Below are 20,705 nucleotides of genomic sequence, written 5' to 3'. Positions count from 1 at the left end.
TCTCGTGAAAATGGGGGCGCGCGATCGTTCCACATCGCCTCTGTCTCGATACCTTCACGCCGAAAGTAGAGTGATCTGGAAGAAATATGGCAGGCAAAGTTGCAGAGGTGATCCCCATTGTCGATCAGGTATGTCTGGTTTCTGTGCCAAAATAATGATGACCACTGAGTACATTGGTTGATGTGATGGTTCAGGGTGCAAGCCAAAGTTGAAAATTGCGCCTATGGTGGAGATAACTTTTTTTTCGGCCCAATTAATCAAGTGTATTAGGTCGAACCATAAGTGTTACACAGTAGCGATGGAGTCATTGGACTTCGCTAACGTGGCATGCGGTTGCAAATTGAGAAGCAAATTTATTTTTTTAATGATATTCTACTCGGTGAAGCCAAGAAAGGGGTCCGACTATACAAATGGCAAGAGTAAGATGTTCTATGGTTGGGGTTATTTGCAAATTAGCACGTGGGGAGATACTTGGGAAGGCACTGGGAAGTCTTTACCAGGTTCTCGTTCTCTCTCCACACCAGCTATATATAAGGTCATTTCCAAATCACTTTGGATCACAATCCACCTAGTTGTACAATCATTCTCCTTTCTTAAAATTCCTGAACACTTGGGTGTTTAGTTGCAGCATAAATTTCTTGAAGGGGTGCTTCAATGATGGACCAGGGGGGACGTTAATTGAATCATAGGGGCCTACCGAGGAGGAAGGGTAAGTAGTTACTTTGGTGAATGCCCAAAAAATTTTCTTGCAGTTGATTTCAAAGTCGTTGCCCCAACACGTGCACGACGTGGGCCATTTAAATGTTTGGTGAGGAGAAATGGGTTTCCGGAGCTAACATTGTTTTTCAACATGTAGAGTCGAACCGTCGTTGCATGTGACGCCATTAGAAAGCTCTGTGGCGGTGGCCGATGACACCAACTTGAACTTGGGTATGTCTATTGATGTCGTAAGTAATCGAACGACTTAGTTTTAAATTCATATAACATCTGTTAACTATCTAACCGAAAGTGTTGGTTTCGTCGTGGATCAGGAGATTGCGCCTTTTGTCACAGCGGAGGTCGACCCGGAGGGATTTGTGGAGGGAGAGAAGATGCTCCTAAAGCGCATATTTAATATCGTGCAGGCAAGTTGCAACCCCTTCCCAAATCTTTCATCCGATGCGTGTACTATATCTTCAGCTTAGCATGTAGTGTGGCTGGGACTGACATAACCCAGCTAAATGTTTTTGTTTTACATAGATGGATCTTTTTTTTTGTTGTAACTACAGTTCATGAGGTGTTCCTATTTCTGGAAGCTTACTGAAAATATAAAAACCCTATATAAAGAACCCAACCAATTCAGCCATGCTCATTATACCTCTTTTAACACAAGTAAAACATTAAAGGATAGAAGGGCATACCCAACAATAGTAACAAGGACACATGCTTGCCTTGTTACAGCATTTAATGGAAAAATAGATATCGTTTGTGATAACGACTAACGAATGTGTTCCTGTTATGTTGTAGGTTATTGCAGCGAATGGAAGCCACGATGGTCGAAGGTGATAGGAGGTTAATCGACGTTGCCAGGCGAGTGGAGCATACTCAATCAGCATTGGAGGATCTGAAGCAGATTCTCACTGCCAAGGCAGGATGCAGCAGTGGGGTATGGATGCCAACATCGTCTGCTATTCTGGCCGGGCATAGCAATGTCACTAGCACAACTGTAGGTCTTTCTGAACCGCTGAGGCTTGCTGCAAACCTTGGCTTCTCTCCTCCCGGACCAGATGCAGGGGGCGAACGTGGAGGCTATACCCACCTGATTAGCCAAACCAAAAAGGGTAAAGGTCAGCTTGATTCCAAAGTGTGTAGCCTGTTAGACGTAATAGTCCCAAATTCTCCTGGCCATGACGATGATGCCATCATCGACGAATCCCTCTCTACTCCTAGGCCACGTGCCCCGACCACCATTGTTTCTTTGCAAAGTGGAGGGTTTCCGTATTGGTGCGTTGGCATGCCTAAAGTGGGGGTCAGCCAGGCCCCAATCACAACTGCTCTTGCCCGCACACATAGGGACAAGGTATTCCTGACTTTGTCCAACTTATAGCAATGTTATGCATAGTATACTGTACAAATTGCATGCTCAATAGTCTTTGTATTAATAGGTCATGGCACATCTTATAACTCTCTCCCAAGTGGACACCACTAGTCAAGTCTGTAACTTGTTTAGCTCAGAACTAACTCGGCAAGGACCATCTAAGATCCCAAAGATGGAGACAGGTGATATTCTAAGCAGGATCCCTTCGCCAGCGACATGCAATATCCCACAGACACCCCCTGCAGCAACTGCAACTCTTGGATGTGGGGCTTTCAAGCCTATACCCAGGCCATGGTCGCGGAACACACTGACAAGAAACATGGAGTCCCCAACGATGCTAATCCCGCTGGCAAGTTCATTTTCTAAATGTAACTAATTGATGTTGTTTCATGCATGGTTTAAAAAACTAACTGGGGCATTAACATGCCAACTTCATGTGTAGGGGTACGAGATGGAGTTTTGGCCGATGATCGGCATGTCACTCTTATACGATGAGACTGTCATGGCTGCCTACATATTCAAAAAGCCCAAGTCAAAAGAAGATTATGAGTAAGTTTTGGTTGCTTTGTAACTGTAGAATGCTTTGGTACAAAATGGGGGTTCCATGAGTTATGACATGTTTGGTTGTTTACTGGTCAGAGAGATGTTGTACAAGTGCCTTGAACTACAGATGCCTCGAGGGATGTTCTTGTCTCTATGCCCTAGATATGTTCCTCACACAGATGTAAGTTTTCTCCAATCATTCAATTTTATTTGGAGTCCCGACATATCACCATTCCGTTCTACACGCATAATGCAACTACTTTTTTGGCATACCAGATAGTGAACACCATCGCATGGCTTGCCTCACTTAGAGCACATCGAACCAAGCCTATGTGTGATTGGTTCTTGCCTTCCTCATTTGCGGACCATATCCTCCAACTGAAACCCGTAGAGGCAATCCTTCAGACTTATCTGGGCCGATGGATGCCAGAAACAGATGAACTGGAGCATGTAAGTAGTTACTTGTTTTGAGATATGTAATGACAATGTAATGTCTATTTTTTAACTGGCACGAGGATTAACTAAACTAACTTCCCTTTATACTACACAGGTATTCGTGCTGATATTGGAGCCTTCTCATAGCTGGTACATGATGGTCCTAGATGTTAAAAAAGGTAAGGTGTTAGCACTTGACATTTGCAGGACTAATGAGAACAAAACCAGAAGGGAGCGGAACATGAGGACTATAGTGAGTTATTGTTGTCTGCCTGGAAAACCAATGCTTAGCTGCAACGCATTTCATTACTGTTGGTAACTTAGACGATCATTTTAGTATTCATGTGTCTCTCGCCTTCTTGCAGCTTGTCGTGCTTGGCTAGATATTTAGACTTGATAGAAACTTGCCAAGTTTCCATGTGATCTCTCTGGATCCTACTACTTGGGGGCCCATAGAATACTCACCGACGATTCCATTCCGTCCAGACAGGTAAGGAAACTTTTCTCCAATAAACCCCCAAATTTAATGTAATTTTCACTTTGCTTTACTAGCCAGATGCCTGACATTTTCTTCTGGGACATATCTCCTTTCACTATAAAGGATGATGATACTCCAATTTGGTGCTTGTATTGGCTACAACTTGATGGCAACTTCAACCCTGCCTTACTTTCGAAGAAGGTAAAAATGCCATTATATTGCAAACTTCGGTCAGCTTCTCAATTATTTAACATGTTGACCCATCAGCCACCACCACCTTATCTAACACTAACACTCCCTTTCGTGTGGTTAGCTTAACGAAGGCAAAGTTAGAATGAGGACTGCAACAAATATTGTGAATGCAGAAACCAATCAGAACAAGCTAGAAGTCAAAGTCAACAGTGAAATGGCGTGGCGCAAACTTTTTCGCACTGTTGCCTAGCTTGTGCCGTCGCCACTTAAGTCTCTGTCTTTTTGCCATGGCATACATCTTCCCGTGCTTGGAAGCCATGACAAGTTGTGTCACCTTTCCTTCCCTTTGTTTTGTTAAGCATGTATGCGTTATCCTCGTAACTTTGTGTCCGAGACAGTTGAAGTGGCTCCGATGCCAAATGTGTCTTATATTCTTAATGCCTTGTTAACGTAATTGGGAACAAGTTTAAATGCTGCTATTGTGTTTTGTGGAGAAGCGTGGTCCCACTTGTGAGCAGGAGCACACAATCCACAATCACCTTTTGTATGGGTTGTGTCTAGGGTGTTCACATCCAAACTGGTCCAAAAAAAACTGCGAAACCGCACCGATCCAAACCGAAAACCATTTTAAACCGCTCAATTTTGGATTTTTTTTATTTTGGATCGGTTTTATTGCGGTTCGGTTCGGTTTGCGGTTCCACTCTATACAACCGAACCGAACCGAATAATAATAATAATAATAATAATAATAATAATAATAATAATAATAATAATAATAATAATAATAATAATAATAATAATAATAATAATAATAATAATAATAATAATAATAATAATAATAATAATAATAATACCATACGGCAGCCCATACTCCCTTAGGCCTTAGTTCCTTATTCCATTTCCCTTAATTTTCCCCCACCAAGCCCAGACCCAATCACCCACAGCGCTGCATTGCACACACTCATTCAGTCATTCCCCATTTTCCCTTTCCCACAAAGAAACACAAACCCTGTACCTCACCGTTACAGACTCACATTACGTACACCTCGGCTCAGACCTCACTCACTTTCACCATCACATGCCAAGTTACCGACGCCATCCGCCGCTCCTCTTCGATGTCATTTCTGCTTCCTCTTCTCGGTGAGTTTTTATTTTTTATTTTTTTATATGACGATCAACATTATCTGTGTCTTTGATGTTCAAACCATAGTTGTAATAATAATATCTACGAACCACCACCAACTCTATTTTCTCGATGACATTTTTATTAAAAATAAAAAAGAAACAGTTTTTCTTCTCTATTTCTGATTTTCTGTTAATGTATTGAATTTGAAGTCAATCTGTTCTTTTTAGTTTGACAATTTATTATGTTAAATTTGTTATTTTTGACAATCTATTATTATTATCTTTGAGAATCTGTTATATTAAATTTTTTGTTGTACTTTTGCAGATTTTATATTTGTTCAGTTGATTTTAACTTTTAATTTGAAGGTCAACAATGTCAGCTTCATATCATGAGGTAATATTCTTATTTTGGAAAGTTTATGTTAGTAACAATTCAATATGTTGATTATTTGAAAAAAAATATTAAAATAACATAAACTGATTTTGGTTATCACAGGATGTTCAAAGCAGTGACCCAGGATTTACTAGTGCTACTCCGTCCACTTTTGAATCAGTTAGATCTTCGGGACAGTCAGAGTCGATGCCGCTGCCACAGTCGTAGTCCCAGCTACAAACACAGACACAGACGCAGCCACCATCGCTGCCGCCACGCAGTGATCAGAACAATGAAGGAACTAGATCTAAGAGGAGGAGGGGCAAAGCAAATGTTGCTGATGAGTCAACTAATCCTGGCTAGTCTGAGGAACCAGGTACAGGTAACACTAAAAAACCTATTAGACCTAGGTCTTGGACTTGGGAGCATTTTAAAAAAGATGAAAGTGGTCCTAAACCTAGGGCTATATGTAAGTGGTGTGGAGCATCTTATGCTGCTGATTCACATAAAAATGGTACTAGCAATCTTAAAAGTCACTTGTTGAGTCAGTGTAGAAAATTTCCAAAAGATTCACTTGATCCCACACAAAAAGCACTTGTTATGCAGCAACTTAAAAAAGAAGAAGGAAATGGGATGGGTAATTCTTTGATTGCTGTATCATTTGATCCTGATTTATGTAGACAAGCTCTTGCTAGAATGATAATTGTAGATAAGTTGCCTTTTAGATTTGTCGAAGGAGAGGGGTTTCGTTATTTCATGAGTGTTTTGCAGCCAAAACTCCATATTCCGGGCAGAATATTAGTTGCTAGGGATTGTTGGAACTTGTTCATGAATGAAAAACATAAGTTGAAGAGTGTCTTTATAAATTCAAATCAAAGTGTGTGTTTGACCACTGATTGTTGGACTTCTGTAAAAAATCTAAACTATCTTTGCCTCACTGCATATTTTATTAATCAAGATTGAAAGTTACAAAAGAGAATTCTTAACTTTTGTCTTATCAAGAATCATAAAGGTGAAACAATTGGTAGAAAGATAGAAAAATGTCTTTTAAATTGGAAAACAAGTAGGGTCTTTAGCATCACAGTTGATAATGCTAGTTCAAATGATATTGCCATTTGTTACTTGAAAGGTAGAATGGAGGATTGGAATTCACATCCTTTAAAAGGTAAATATTTGCATGTTAGGTGTTGTGCTCATATCTTGAACTTGGTAGTGAATGATGATTTGAGGGATATGCATTCTTCAATTAGTAAAATTAGGAATGCTGTTAGATATGTTCGTGCTTCTCCTAATCGCATGGATAGGTTCAAAAGTTGTATTAAAGAGGCTAGGATCCAATACTGCTCTTTTGTGCAATTAGATGTCCCACTAGGTAGAATTCCACTTACATAATGCTTGATAGTGCTTTAAAATTCCAAAAAGCCTTTAAGAGATTAAGTGAGAGGGATGCTGAGTTTGTAATGATGCAAGGGGGCATTCCAAAGAATGAAGATTGGGATAATGTAAGATGCTTTGTGAGGTTTTGAAGATTTTTTCTGATGTAACAAAAAAAGTCTCGGGTTCTACATTTGTGACCTCTTCTTCATATTTTCATCACTTTTGTTCAATTCTTAGTTCTTTGAAAACTTGGGCTGATAGTAATGACATATTACTTAAGGGTATGGCTACAAAAATGAAGGCTAAGCATGATAAATATTGGGGTAACTTGAGAAACATGAATATGATAATTTTTGTGGCTGTGGTACTTGACCCTAAATATAAGATTAAGTTTGTTGGTGGAGTTTTCAAAGGTTGTTTGAGAAGGAGGATGCTAATTTCTTATGTGGTAAGGTGAAGGAAGTATTCAATGGCTTGTTCAACAGCTATAGGGTTGCTCTCAATAGTGATCAAGCACACCAATCTGCACAACACAGCCAAGATGTGGATATAGATGATAGTGCCTTAGATGATGTTCACTTTGCAGCAGCATTTGAAAATAATGTACAAGCAAGTGAAAGTGTCAACACAAATGAAGTGGATTTATATCTCATGGAGTCCTTGGAGAAACCAGTTGATCCAAGTAGTTTTGATATTTTAACTTGGTGGAAAGTGAGCTCTAACAATTACAAATATCCTATTCTAAGTCAAATTGCGAGAGATATTCTAACTATGCCGGTGTCAACGGTTGCTTCTGAATCCGCCTTTAGCACTGGAGGTAGAGTGCTTAATCAATATAGAAGCTCTCTTACCCCAAAAATTGTTGAAGCTTTGATTTGTGCACAAAATTGGTTTCGAGCCAATTCATTGCCAATTGACCTTGAGGAGTCTTTTGAAGAATTTGAAAAACTTGAGAAAGGTAATGTTCTTTATTATTATGTTTTATTCTATCTACATATATTGATTAACATTACTACTTGATAATATGTTCAAGTTACTAATATTTATGTTGGGAATAAGGAGTATGACCACAATCCAATCAATCATGTGTCAAATAATTTGTTATTGTTATTATATTAAAATGTTAATATAATAAGGTCCTTAATTAAATTTAGAGATTTATCATTGTGGTAGTGATCATAATATTGAGAGATAAATCTTTTATAATTTAATCTAAATTGTTCTTGGTCATAGGATTATTAAAAAGGAAATTAGTAATCCAAAAAGATCAATATATATATAATGGTCTTCATTGGATGAAGATTAATAGATCTCATTTATTAAATTATATATATAGAAGGTGCATATAGAGATATCACCATTGAACTGACTCACATTGAGAATTCCTAATGGTTATAATTACCGCATATTTGTCAATAGGATATTCTCAAGATGAACACGGTAATAGAGTTTTCTTTGACCTGCGACTGTCATAGTAATTAACAATGTATTTATTATACTTTGATTCCGGACACCTAATACCCTAGGGTGCTAGTTGAATGGATATTGGGTATGATTTAAATACTTGTAGAATTAATGATTAGTCAATAAGGAATCCGTCAACTCTCGGTAAAGAGCTTGAGCTCTATGATTATAATGACTGAGATGAATAAAACCTTGGCCAAGGAGATTGAATGAATGAAGAAATGAGTTTCTTAAGTCATGCACAGTTCATTATAATAATGCTAACAAGTTAGAGTTTGACAATTAAACCATACTCTAAGGGTTAACCAAGAGCTGGAAAGATGGAAGGAATTATACTTTGTTCTTCTAAGGTTCTTAGTAAAAATATATTACTTCATACTATTGGGTCATTGAGGAGTGTTGCTAGATGCCAACCTTGATTAGTAAATTCAGTATGACTAATTTACTACCCGCTTAGTATTGAACCTATGGGATCATACACTAACGAGTGTTCTAATCTTTGTTGTAGAATTATTTAATTATTATTTTGATTTGATCAAATAAATAATTATATTAATTCAAAATAGAATATTGTTATATTCTTTGCTAGCACTATGAATATAATAATAGTATGATAATTGAGAATATTAAATGAGATTTGAGAATAATTAGTTATTCTATTTCTAAATTTGGATGAGATCCTAACTGATTCTGTTTCAAATTGAGTTATGATATGATTCATAAATTTGAAGGATTCAGATTTAGAATTTTAAGATATGATTCAAATTTGAATTGAGATTCAAATTTAAAATCATTAACAAATCTCATACTATATATATGTGTATGCCAAGAGTAGAGGAATCACAGAAAAGAGAGAATAACAAGAGTTTTATTCCTTTACCTCTACGCACATAAATGTATGTGAGCCTAATTCTTGGAGAAGAATTTTATGGTGTGCAAAGAGTTGCAAGAGGTTTCTCAATTTAGATCAGATGTCTATTGGTCAAGGAGTTGACAGCAAAGGTTGGTCTCGGTGTGGATACGCATAGAATCTTCGTACAATCGAAGAATAAAGCTTTTACTAAAGCGTTTAAAGGTATTTAGATCTGATTGTTTATTATTGGAATAAAGTTTAAGCACAAAAATAGATCTTTAGGATTACCTTCTTTTCTTCCGCTGCGTGTTATGAACACATGGTAATCCATCAATTTGTTTTATTATATTTTATTGTAAAACTTGAGCCAATTCCTCAACTAATAGATGAAGAAGACTCTGGTGATGAATCTGATTAGTGATCGGTGCTTCACTTCTCAGCTTGGAGTTTTTTATGTTATGTTTTTATTAAGACTTTGTTATGTTATTTATATTTATGTTGTTGAGATTTATTTAGTTGTTTTTATGTTGAAGAATTATTATTCAAAACTTGCTGTTGGATAATTGGATTGTTGGATATTTGGACATGTTGCTTTATAATGTTTTTTGGAATTTACGTTTTATTATTATGTTAGATTGTTGGACAGGTTATCAACTCTATAAATTAAGTTATTATTTTTTTTATTTAAAAAATTGCGGATCCAAACCGCTTGTAATCGGATCGGATTTCCAAAAAAAGTTCATCCAATCCAAACCGCACCGCACATAAATTAAACGTTCGGATCGGATGACTTTCTTCCTTAAAACCGATCCAAACCGCACCGCGAACACCCTAGTTGTGTCAATGTGAATGAATGCAAGCATTGGTCTCTGAATTTAGTAGAACTCTGTGATTTTTGAATTATACCTGTGCATATTTTACTTAACTAAGGATGCCCATGTAACATGGAGTCATGTTCTAAGGCTGTTTAATTTACCAACATATTTTGCCACTTTTCATTGTAAATGGTTGACCCAATTTGGAAGAGCGCGAATTCCTTACTCGTATAGTAATTTATGCAAAATATACCCATATATCAAATCCGATAAAAATTAAAATGATAAACCCAGAAAAAATACACGTGTTAGAAAACCAAAGAAATACATGTGCTACATTAATCAAGGGTGATTAATAAATATACATTTTTAGTTATTTAATTTTTAATGGAGTTAACAATTTATTTTTATATAATATTAAACGTGAAATGCATCACTGTTTTAAAATAATTAGTTGTATTTATATGGACTACCGACCAACCATTAAAAGATAAGAATACTAATTAATCTGTTATTAACCGTAAATATTTTTAGTAGTATTTTTTTATCACTATAAAATTTATTTTGATGTAAAGATGTTTATTAAAATAAAATTTTATTATTTAACCAATTTACATAAACATCTTTCTAAATATGTGAATAATAAAATATTTAATGTTGTCAACTTTAATGAAAATTTTGTTAATTAATTTAAATAAAGTTATAACATAATTTGTTAACATAGGTATAAAAAAGATAGACTCTCCCAATTTTAACAAAAAAAAAAAAAACAAATCCAAAGTCACATATACCATACGGTCAGAAAAAGAACTAATAAAAATATAGTCAATGTAGTTGTAAAATTTATAATGATAAAACTTAGGATTGAATAAGCATACTTATTCATTTTTTTATTTAGTATTGAGTACGTACTCCATGAATTAAAACATTTATGATAAATAATAGATTATTTTATTACTCTTATTTTTTAATGGTTGATATATATGAATACAATTAATTATCTTAAGATGGTAATTTATTTCATATTTCATATTATATAAAAATAAATTAGTAACTTAATAAAAAATTAAATAATAAAAAGCATGCATTTGATAGAAATGGAATTTTATATTTTAAAATATTAAAAGATACATTTTACACATAAAACAACTAAATTTCGTAGCCCAGTAGAAGTACCCCTCCTGAGATGAGGACTAACATTTTAGTAAAATTTCCTGTACATGCCACATATGGGAATTAATATATTTTAGTTACTTATTTATGTAAAAAAGCCTATTTTTTACCATGTTACCTAATTGGATGATAGAAGAGACAATGTCTCCTTTGAGCTGACAAAAAGATTATGACATTTTATAGTAAAATTTTCTAGTTTACTTGTCCTTTTATAGTGTTCCCTTTCTAACACTCCTACTCATGTACAATTGCTCCAGCATTTTTGAGTATTCCTTTTTTCTCTTTTCTTTTATGTCGATATAGTTAAAAAATTATTTAATTTTCTTATTACCAAAATGAATTCTAAGTTCCTCATGTATATACATTTTACTTGTGTATAGCATGGCATTGTGATATGCAACGTCCCTATCTGACATATATCCAAAATATGTTGATATTTATTTTCTCATATTTTGTCCATTAATTTCACAATTTTTTTCCTTAATCATTCATATAATTAACTCAGATATAAAAAAGATATGAACACGTATATATCATGTCACACACCCACAAGTCACATTAATGTCTAACAGTTGCATTAATCACATCTTCTCTTATCCTTTTTTCTTCTCCATTTTCATTCTTTTACAATTTTCTTTTTTTTCCTGTTCCTGTCCACCAATCAATTATAAATGTTAATCAATAAGTTGGTGTCTTCATCATGGGAGCTGAAAAGACCACAGTAACCTTAACAACGTTAAAATTCTTCAAACACAGCAAGAGGCAAGACATTAACAGGTTCATTTGACACGGAATTGTCCCCTCGAAGTCCATACTTCATTTCCAAAGATAACGTGTCATTCACCACCTTCTGCGAAATGAATTTGAAGTCCTCATCGCTCATGCAAGCAACCCTTTCGAGTCTCTTGCACAACTGTGAGAATGCACCCAACCTAGTACGGTAAATTGTCGACGGTTCCCCAGACGGACACCGGCACTTCTCCAGATCCATGTCGATCTTTGCTGTCTTTGACCAACGTCGCAGCACGAGGGTATAAGGAATAACCACAACATCAAGTTGCACCAGAACAGCTAGTATATGTACACATGGGAGCCGAAGGACTCCATTCTCAAACAGGAGCACGTGAAGGTGTTCGTTGTATTCTCGTGCTTAACCTGCCATGCCATTCCTGGTTTGCGGTACTTCTAGACATTGAAAGTTTGGCCACCTTCTATCTCAACACAAGCATTTATCCTCACCCGCACACACTGATTTAGCGACTCACGATATCTCCAAAACATCTCCCGCGTGAATCGTGTCGCACCAGACTTCTCTAACTCTATGAACTGACTTTGCAAGACTGGAGTCCCGTAGCACGAACGAAATTCCATATCATCCTCATGTCTCTAAGAAAATCCACACACCTCTGAAAGTTCATCACAAATTCAATCACGCCATACCTGCTTTCCACAAACCGTCCCAGTTTGGCATGCAAAGACTCGCACCGAGAAGTTGTTCTAATCCCCGCAAAGAATCTTCCTCTAATATAAGCAGTTGCCCATGAATACTTCTTCCTGTACAACTCCTGTACCCATTCAACCTTCCTCACGCCGCACTCCTCAAGCATTGCCTCCCACATCACCTCAAATTCGTCTATCTCGATGTCTGCCAACATGCAATGCTTAAAAAGTTGTGTGAATCGTGGGTCACAAATATTTGACGTCACATTCCGAAGAAGATGCCACACGCACAATCGGTGATGAGCAGTAGGAAAAATCCTTTGAACAGCTATGCACATTGCTGGATCTCCGTCGGTGATTACCGACTTCGATGCTACACCCCCATGCACTCCAAAAATTGTTCAAGCACCCATACGTAAGATTCCTGTGACTTGCATGACACTAAAGCTGTGGCAAATACGCACGTTTGGTTGTGATGGTTAACCCCGGAAAACACCACTACGGGTAGATTATATTTGTTCCTCCCGTAGGTCGCATTGAATGCCAGCACATCACCAAATACCCCATAATCATACTGATTGCGCCCATCACTCCAAAACAAGTCGCACAAGTGTTGTCCAGGACCCAATCTATGCCTCCAAAACATCTTCCCATCAACACGACCAACACCTTCTAGGAACCGAATGGCCGCATTTACATCTCCATTCTGCAATGCTCTTTGTCTCCTCACCTTGTTATACATATCTTGCTTCGTAAACGTGACCATGTTGAAGCCACCAAGTTGGGTTGCAAACGATTAATAGATCTTCGGAATGCTAATTCCTATATCCCGAATGCTGGTTAGGTGAGCAATCTCAACCTCTGAAATTTTCTTGTGATCTCAAGAAATCAACAAACTTTCCCGGCAGAAGCTCATGGTTGTGCTCATCGATAAATAGCAAGACATACCACTTTCCACTACCGTCTTTCCTCTTAATCCTCATCTCGGCCATACAACCACAACGAGTTACCACTTTATGCTCCCTCTTTCTATCAGTATTCTCCAACCATTTCTTCTCTTTGAACCCTTCTCTGTTGCAGACAAAAGTATACCTAACAATGTCTCCGACAATATTTCTTACCTTCTTTCCTTGTCTTGTTGCAAACCCCTTAATGCAGCTATACTTATTATAGAAACCTCTTGCCTCCTCAGGCGTGTTAAATTCCATTAGAAGAACGTCTTCCGATCTAAGCCCACCCATATCTATATATCCAACCGACGCCCCCCCCCCCCAAATTATCGCACTCCAAATCTCCAACCACAACTTCACCATCAGTACCCAGGTCAAACAACGCTTCCTGCAAAAAGGTCAACAAAACAATGATGACAAAACCAAACATACATCACAAACTTGGCAAAGATTTTGGTGGAGCTCCTGTACAAAGGTCCATCAAATGAAGCTGAGTAAAATATTAGTATGTCGACAAAAAACCACTTAAGAATTGATAAACAACTCCTTCTATTTCATGGTTGCAACTCTCAGCATAGTCTATTTTATCCACACACTCTACAGATTGCAAATGTGATTCAACTTTACTCATCTATGAATATTAATTTAGTTAAATTCATAAATTATACACGACACAAAGTTAACGAGAGACCCGTTTATTTATTAATGCCCTCAATTATTTCACATCTTATAGTCATTCTTTTTACATGACTTTGATGTAGGATATAAGCAAAAAAATTTATAAGTCATAGATACACAACACATAACACTCATTCTTTTTAATTTTTTAATGTACAAAATCCATAATTCACTGACATAGAATTACACATTATGCTCATGTTCTAAAAAACTGAAGGCAAAGTTACTGTCTCAAACATGTCTAACAATTATTGAATAAAATAAATCACAAATTATTAACAATAACGGGTAAGTTACCCTCTCTGACAACTCCTACAATTACTAAATGAAATAAATTATAAATTAGTCATAACAAAATATTTTTCTCTATATTACAGGAGTTAGTAAAACTCATTTCATAATTTTCAATTTCTTTTAAACTAATTGTTCATTAAAAACATCAAAACCCAGATAGACTGAATTAAATCACATCATCAGACTAAATATTAACTATTAATCTGACATTTAGTGTAAAATCTTAACTAATTAATCATGATTCATTTTTTTTGCCTAATTACAAGAGTTTCAGAGGAGTTCTAGTTTATAATTTTTTTAATTTTTACGTTATAAAAAAAGTGTGATTCTAACTTTAATAATATCTTTTCAGAAAAAATAATTAACTAATCGAAACTCAGGAGTCTAACTCAAGAACCCAACTAAAAAGACTAAGCATTCATTTAATTTAACTTAGTGGCGATAGGAGAAGAGTCGATCAAACTCACAGGGAAGCAATACATTCACTCATTCTTTTCTCTCTTTTGGTTTCCATCTTCTATGTATGTCTTTCCATGTTTACTTACTTTCCTGCATCTTTTTCCTCCAAAAGCATATCACCCACAACAATGATTGCTCAATTCGCTAACCACCGTAAATTCAGTTCTTCTGGATTTTGAACTTCTTAATAAAAGATCGGTTTCACGAGAAATGAAAATTATAAAATGAGTTGGCTGAAATAACTTGCCTGCAAACTTAACAACTTCACCTGCAATATATTACTTCGACATCATTCCAACATAATTAACCCACTCATAACCACTCCTCAGTGTCCCTAAACCATTCTTTAATACCAAAAAAATTGTCATGGCACATTTCAACCAATAAGCACCCTCACGTTGTCCATCTATGAGCCACAAAAATAAAAAAACCTACAACTATGTTACCTTCCCATTAACTACATAGCGGCAATGCCTCATTAAACAACCTAGTTAACAATAAATCCTTACATGTTGCTTACAACTGTATTCTCACACCTCAATACCTCACCATCAACCCTATTCATTCTTGGCGAACTAGATAAAATCGCATACATACCCCCTCATCTGCATAATCGGTTTGCGCCTGCGAAAACTTCTCCACCATCGCCACGTTCCATTTCCACGGGTCTTCAGCCTTGCTACTACTCGATGTCATTCTCCACTGGCACTCCCTTACTTGAAATGATACCCATCACACAAACTCAATTACTCAACAACTCCAGCGTCACTACTCATCATTTGCCACGATGCTGCCAACCACCAAATCTTCAACCAATTCAAGAAATTCAACACACACATTCATACTCAACAAATATAAGAAATTCAATAAACTAAGTTAGACAGATTCATACTAAAAAAATTCAACAAAGTCAAGAAATCCAAAAAAAACCAACAAACAGATTCACACTCGATACATTCAGCTATTCAAGATATTAACCTAAATAGATTTCTACTCAAATATTAAAATATTAAAAAAATTCTAGAATTCAACAAAATAAAAAATTTCAGGAAACTCAGCAACCAAATTCATACTCAACAAATTCAGAACTTCAGGAAATTAACCTAAACAGCCCCATACTAAAAAATTAAACAAATTCAAAAATTTCAACAACCAGATTCATACTCAACAAACTCAAGATATTAAGAGAGACCACAAGCAATTTGGGACTGTGAATAACAGTAGAAAGCCAGAAACCTTTGGATCTTTATTTCAAGACTGTGAAGGCAGTGCTAGTAATGGGAAAGCCAAATCACAACTAAACAGTTGTGCAAGAGGCTCGAAAGGGTTACTTGCATGAGCGACGAGGACTTCAAATCCATTTCGTAGAAGGTGGTGAACGACAAGTTGTCTTTGGAAATGAAGTATGGACTTCGAGGGGACAATCCCGTGTCAAATGAATCGCAAGGAGGAGGAGTTAAGGATCCGGTTCGTGTGAGAACCAAAGGGACCGGACGTGGTAATCAAGCATCTCCATCAACCGGTAGGAAGCGACAGAAATGCAGTAACTGCGGAGGATTGGGCCATCGAAGGACTAGGTGCCCAAGTGTGGGTGCATCAGGGACAACCGGCGTTAGACTTCATGAAGTGGCAGGCAGTAGTGCCTAACCGGTTCCGGTAAGACCATTTAATTGTATTATTTTTTCAGGTAAGACCAATTAATTGTATCATGGTAAAGTTAGCACCAGCGGGTAAGCATTGAGTTGCAACTTTGGGAATGTGTTGTTTCCATTTTGGCAATAGGTATTGTTAGCGATAGTATGATGTGTCTCTGGGTAGTGCGCTAGTTTACATTATGATGTGCGTTGGTTGAAAGATCAATGTCGTGAGTCCATGTATACATGTTTTTGTTGATGTTGCAGGCAGATGGTCCACCGGAGCAGAGAAGGTCAGGAAAAAGGACATGCAACCTTTCGAAAACATATCCCAGGTACTTCTGATTTCGAGCAATTGCAAAGTTTGCAAGCCAGTGGTGATAGTCAGGAGGGATGTATGGTTCTTCAGGAGTAGATGATAGTTAGGAGTGTGTAGTTAATTTGATCCCAAATGAAGCTATGAATCATGTTATGGATTGTTGTTATGTCATCTTTTTGGAAAATTGCTAAAATGTGCTTGAGGAAATACTAGTATGTGTGTCACACATATGAACTCTGATAGAAGGTACTTGGAGGGTGTCTGGTCATGTGTGGTGGCTTTTTCCAATCTTTTGGAATTTTTGGTTTAATTCCCTGAAACTTAAGGGGGTAGCAATAGGATAATGACTATGGTTGAATGACGATATTATCTTTACGTGACCCTGTTAATGTCTTGCCTCTTGCTGTGTTTGAAGAATTTTAACGTTATTAAGGTTACCGTGGTCTTTTCAGCTCCCATGATGAACACACCAACTCATTGATTAACATTTATAATTGCTTGGTGGACAGGAACAGGAAAAAAAAGAAAATTGTAAAAGAATGAAAATGGAGAAAAAAAAGGATAAGAGAAGATGTGATTAGTGCAATTTAAACTATGTTAAACATTACTGTGACTTGTGGGTGTGTGACATGATATATACGTGTTCATATCTTTTTTATATCTGAGTTAATTATATGAATGATTAAGGAAAAAAATTGTAAAATTAATGGATAAAATATGAGAAAATAAATATCAACATATTTCAGATATATGTCAGAAAGGGACATTGCATATCACAATGCCATGCTATACACAAGTAAAATGTATGTACATAAGGAACTTAGAATTCATTCTGGTAATAAGAAAATTAAATAATTTTATAACTATATCGACCTAAGAACAGAGAAAAAAGGAATACTCAAAAATGCTGGAGCAATTGTACATGAGTAGGAGTGTTAGAAAGGGAACACTATAAAAGGACAAGTAAACCAGAAATTTTTACTATAAAATGCCATAATCTTTTTGCCAGCTCGAAGGAGACATTGTCTCTTCTATCATCCAATTAGGTAACATGGTAAGAAATAGGCTTTTTTACATAAATAAGTAACTAAAATATATTAATTCCCATATGTGGCATATATAAAAAATTTTACTAAAATGTTAGTCCTCATCTCAGGAGGGATACTTCTACTAGGGCTACGAAATTTAGTTATTTTATGTATAAAATATATCTTTTAATATTTTAAAATATAAAATTCTATTTCTATCAAATGCATGCTTTTGATTATTTAATTTTTTATTAAGTTACTAATTTATTTTTATATAATATAAAATATGAAATAAATTACCATCTTAAGATAATTAATTGTATTCATATATATCAACCATTAAAAAATAAGAGTAATAAACTAATCTATTATTTACTATAAATGTTTTAATTCATGGAGTACGTAATCAATACTAAATAAAAAAATTGAACAAGTATACTTATTCAATCCTAAATTTTTGCATTATAAATTTTACAACTACATTGACTATATTTTTATTAGTTCTTTTTCTGACTGTATGTTATATGTGACTTTGAATTTGTTTTTTTTTTTTGTTAAATTTGGGAGAGTCTATCTTTTTTTATACCTATGTTAACAAATTATGTTATAACTTTATTTAAATTAATTAACAAAATTTTCATTAAAGTTGACAACATTAAATATTTTATTATTCACATATTTAGAAAGATGTTTATGTAAATTGGTTAAATAATAAAATTTTATTTTAATAAACATCTTTACATCAAAATAAATTTTACAATGATAAAAAAATACTACTAAAAATATTTATGGTTAATAACAGATTAATTAGTATTCTTATCTTTTAATGGTTGGTCGGTGGTCCATATAAATACAAATTATTTTAAAACAGTGATGCATTTCACGTTTAATATTATATAAAAATAAATTGTTAACTCCATTAAAAATTAAATAACTAAAAATGTATATTTATTAATCAACTTTGACGATGGAATTAATGTAGCCCATGTATTTCTTTGGTTTTCTAACACATGCACTTTTTTTGGGTTTGTCATTTTAATTTTTATCGGATTTGATATATGGGTATATTTTGTATAAATTACTATACGAGTAAGGAATTCACGCTCTTCCAAATTGGGTCAACCATTTACAATGAAAAGTGACAAAATATGTTGGTAAATTAAACAGCCTTAGAACATGACTCCATGTTACGTGGACATCCTTAGTTAAGTAAAATATGCACAGGTATAATTCAAAAATCACAGAGTTCTACTAAATTCAGAGACCAATGCTTGCATTCATTCACATTGACACAACCCATACAAAAGGTGATTGTGGATTGTGTGCTCCTGCTCACAAGCGGGACCACGCTTCTCCACAAAACACAATAGCAGCATTTAAAGTTGTTCCTAATTACGTTAACAAGGCATTCAGAATATAAGACACATTTGGCATCAGAGCCACTTCAACTGTCTCGGACACAAAGTTACAAGGATAACGCATACATGCTTAACAAAACAAAGGGAAGGAAAGGTGACACAACTTGTCATGGCTTCCGAGCATGGGAAGATGTATGCCATGGCAAAAAGACAGAGACTTAAGTGGCAACGGCGCAAGCTAGGCAACAGTGCGAAGAAGTTCGTGCCACGCCATTTCACTGTTGACTTTGACTTCTAGCTTGTTCTGATTGGTTTCTGAATTCACAATATTTGTTGCAGTCCTCATTCTAACTTTGCCTTCGTTAAGCTAACCACAAAAAAGGGAGTGTTAGTGTTAGATAAGGTAGCGGTGGCTGATGGGTCAACATGTTAAATAATTGAGAAACTGACCAAAGTTTGCAATATAATGGCATTTTTACCTTCTTCGGAAGTAAGGCAGGGTTGAAGTTGCCATCAAGTTGTAGCCAATACAAGCACCAAATTGGAGTATCATCATCCCTTATAGTGAAAGGAGATATTTCCCAGAAGAAAATGTCAGGCATCTGGCTAGTAAAGCAAAGTGAAAATTACATTAAATTTGGGGGTTTATCGGAGAAAAGTTTCCTTACCTGTCTGGACGGAATGGAATCATCGGTGGGTATTCTATGGGCCCCCAAGTAGTAGGATCCGAAGAGATCACATGAAAACTTGGTAAGTTCCTATCAAGTCTAAATATCTGGCCAAGCACGACAAGCTGCAAGAAGGCGAGAGACACATGAATACCAAAATGATCGTCTAAGTTACCAACAGTAATGAAATGCGTTGCAGCTAAGCATTCGTTTTCCAATGAAATGCGTTGCAGCTAAGCATTCGTTTTCCAGGTAGACAACAATAACTCACTATAGTCCTCATGTTCCTCTCCCTTCTGGTTTTGTTCTCATCAGTCCTGCAAATGTCAAGCGCTAACACCTTACCTTTTTTAACATCCAGGACCATCATGTACCAGCTATGAGAAGGCTCCAATATCGGCACGAATACCTGTATAGTATAAGGGAAGTTAGTTTAGTTAATCCTCGTGCCAGTTAAAAAATAGACATTACATTGTCATTACATATCTCAAAATAAGTAACTACTTACATGCTCCAGTTCATCTGTTTCTGGCATCCATCGGCCCAGATAAGTCTGAAGGATTGCCTCTACGGGTTTCAGTTGGAGGATATGGTCCGCAAATGAGGAAGGCAAGAACCAGTCACGCACGAGCTTGGTTCAATGTGCTCTAAGTGAGGCAAGCCATGCGATGGTGTTCACTATCTGGTATGCCAAAAAAGTAGTTGTATTATGCGTGTAGAACGGAATGGTGATATGTCAGGACTCCAAATAAAATTGAATGATTGGAGAAAACTTACATCTGTGTGAGGAACGTATCTAGGGCATAGAGACAAGAACATCCCTCGAGGCATCTGTAGTTCAAGGCACTTGTACAACATCTCTCTGACCAGTAAACAACCAAACATGTCACAACTCATGGAACCCCCATTTTCTACCAAAGCATTCTACAGTTACAAAGCAACCAAAACTTACTCGTAATCTTCTTTTGACTT

The 20,705-nt window shown here is 36.0% G+C and overlaps 3 pseudogenes; 1 reads left to right on the top strand and 2 right to left on the bottom strand.

Moving 5' to 3' along the window:
• Positions 1 to 20,705, bottom strand: part of LOC148550860 (coniferyl alcohol acyltransferase-like) — an 82,825-nt pseudogene that overhangs the window by 22,721 nt on the left and 39,399 nt on the right.
• On the top strand, positions 4,090 to 7,667 carry LOC110264953 (zinc finger BED domain-containing protein DAYSLEEPER-like; annotated as a pseudogene).
• Positions 11,642 to 12,683, bottom strand: LOC148550862 (protein FAR1-RELATED SEQUENCE 5-like; annotated as a pseudogene).

This window comes from Arachis ipaensis, chromosome B7 (genome assembly GCF_059453495.1).
Source record: "Arachis ipaensis isolate K30076 ecotype BB chromosome B7, ASM5945349v1, whole genome shotgun sequence".
Classification (NCBI taxonomy): Eukaryota; Viridiplantae; Streptophyta; class Magnoliopsida; order Fabales; family Fabaceae; genus Arachis; species Arachis ipaensis.
This window is presented reverse-complemented; position numbering and strand designations above follow the sequence as displayed.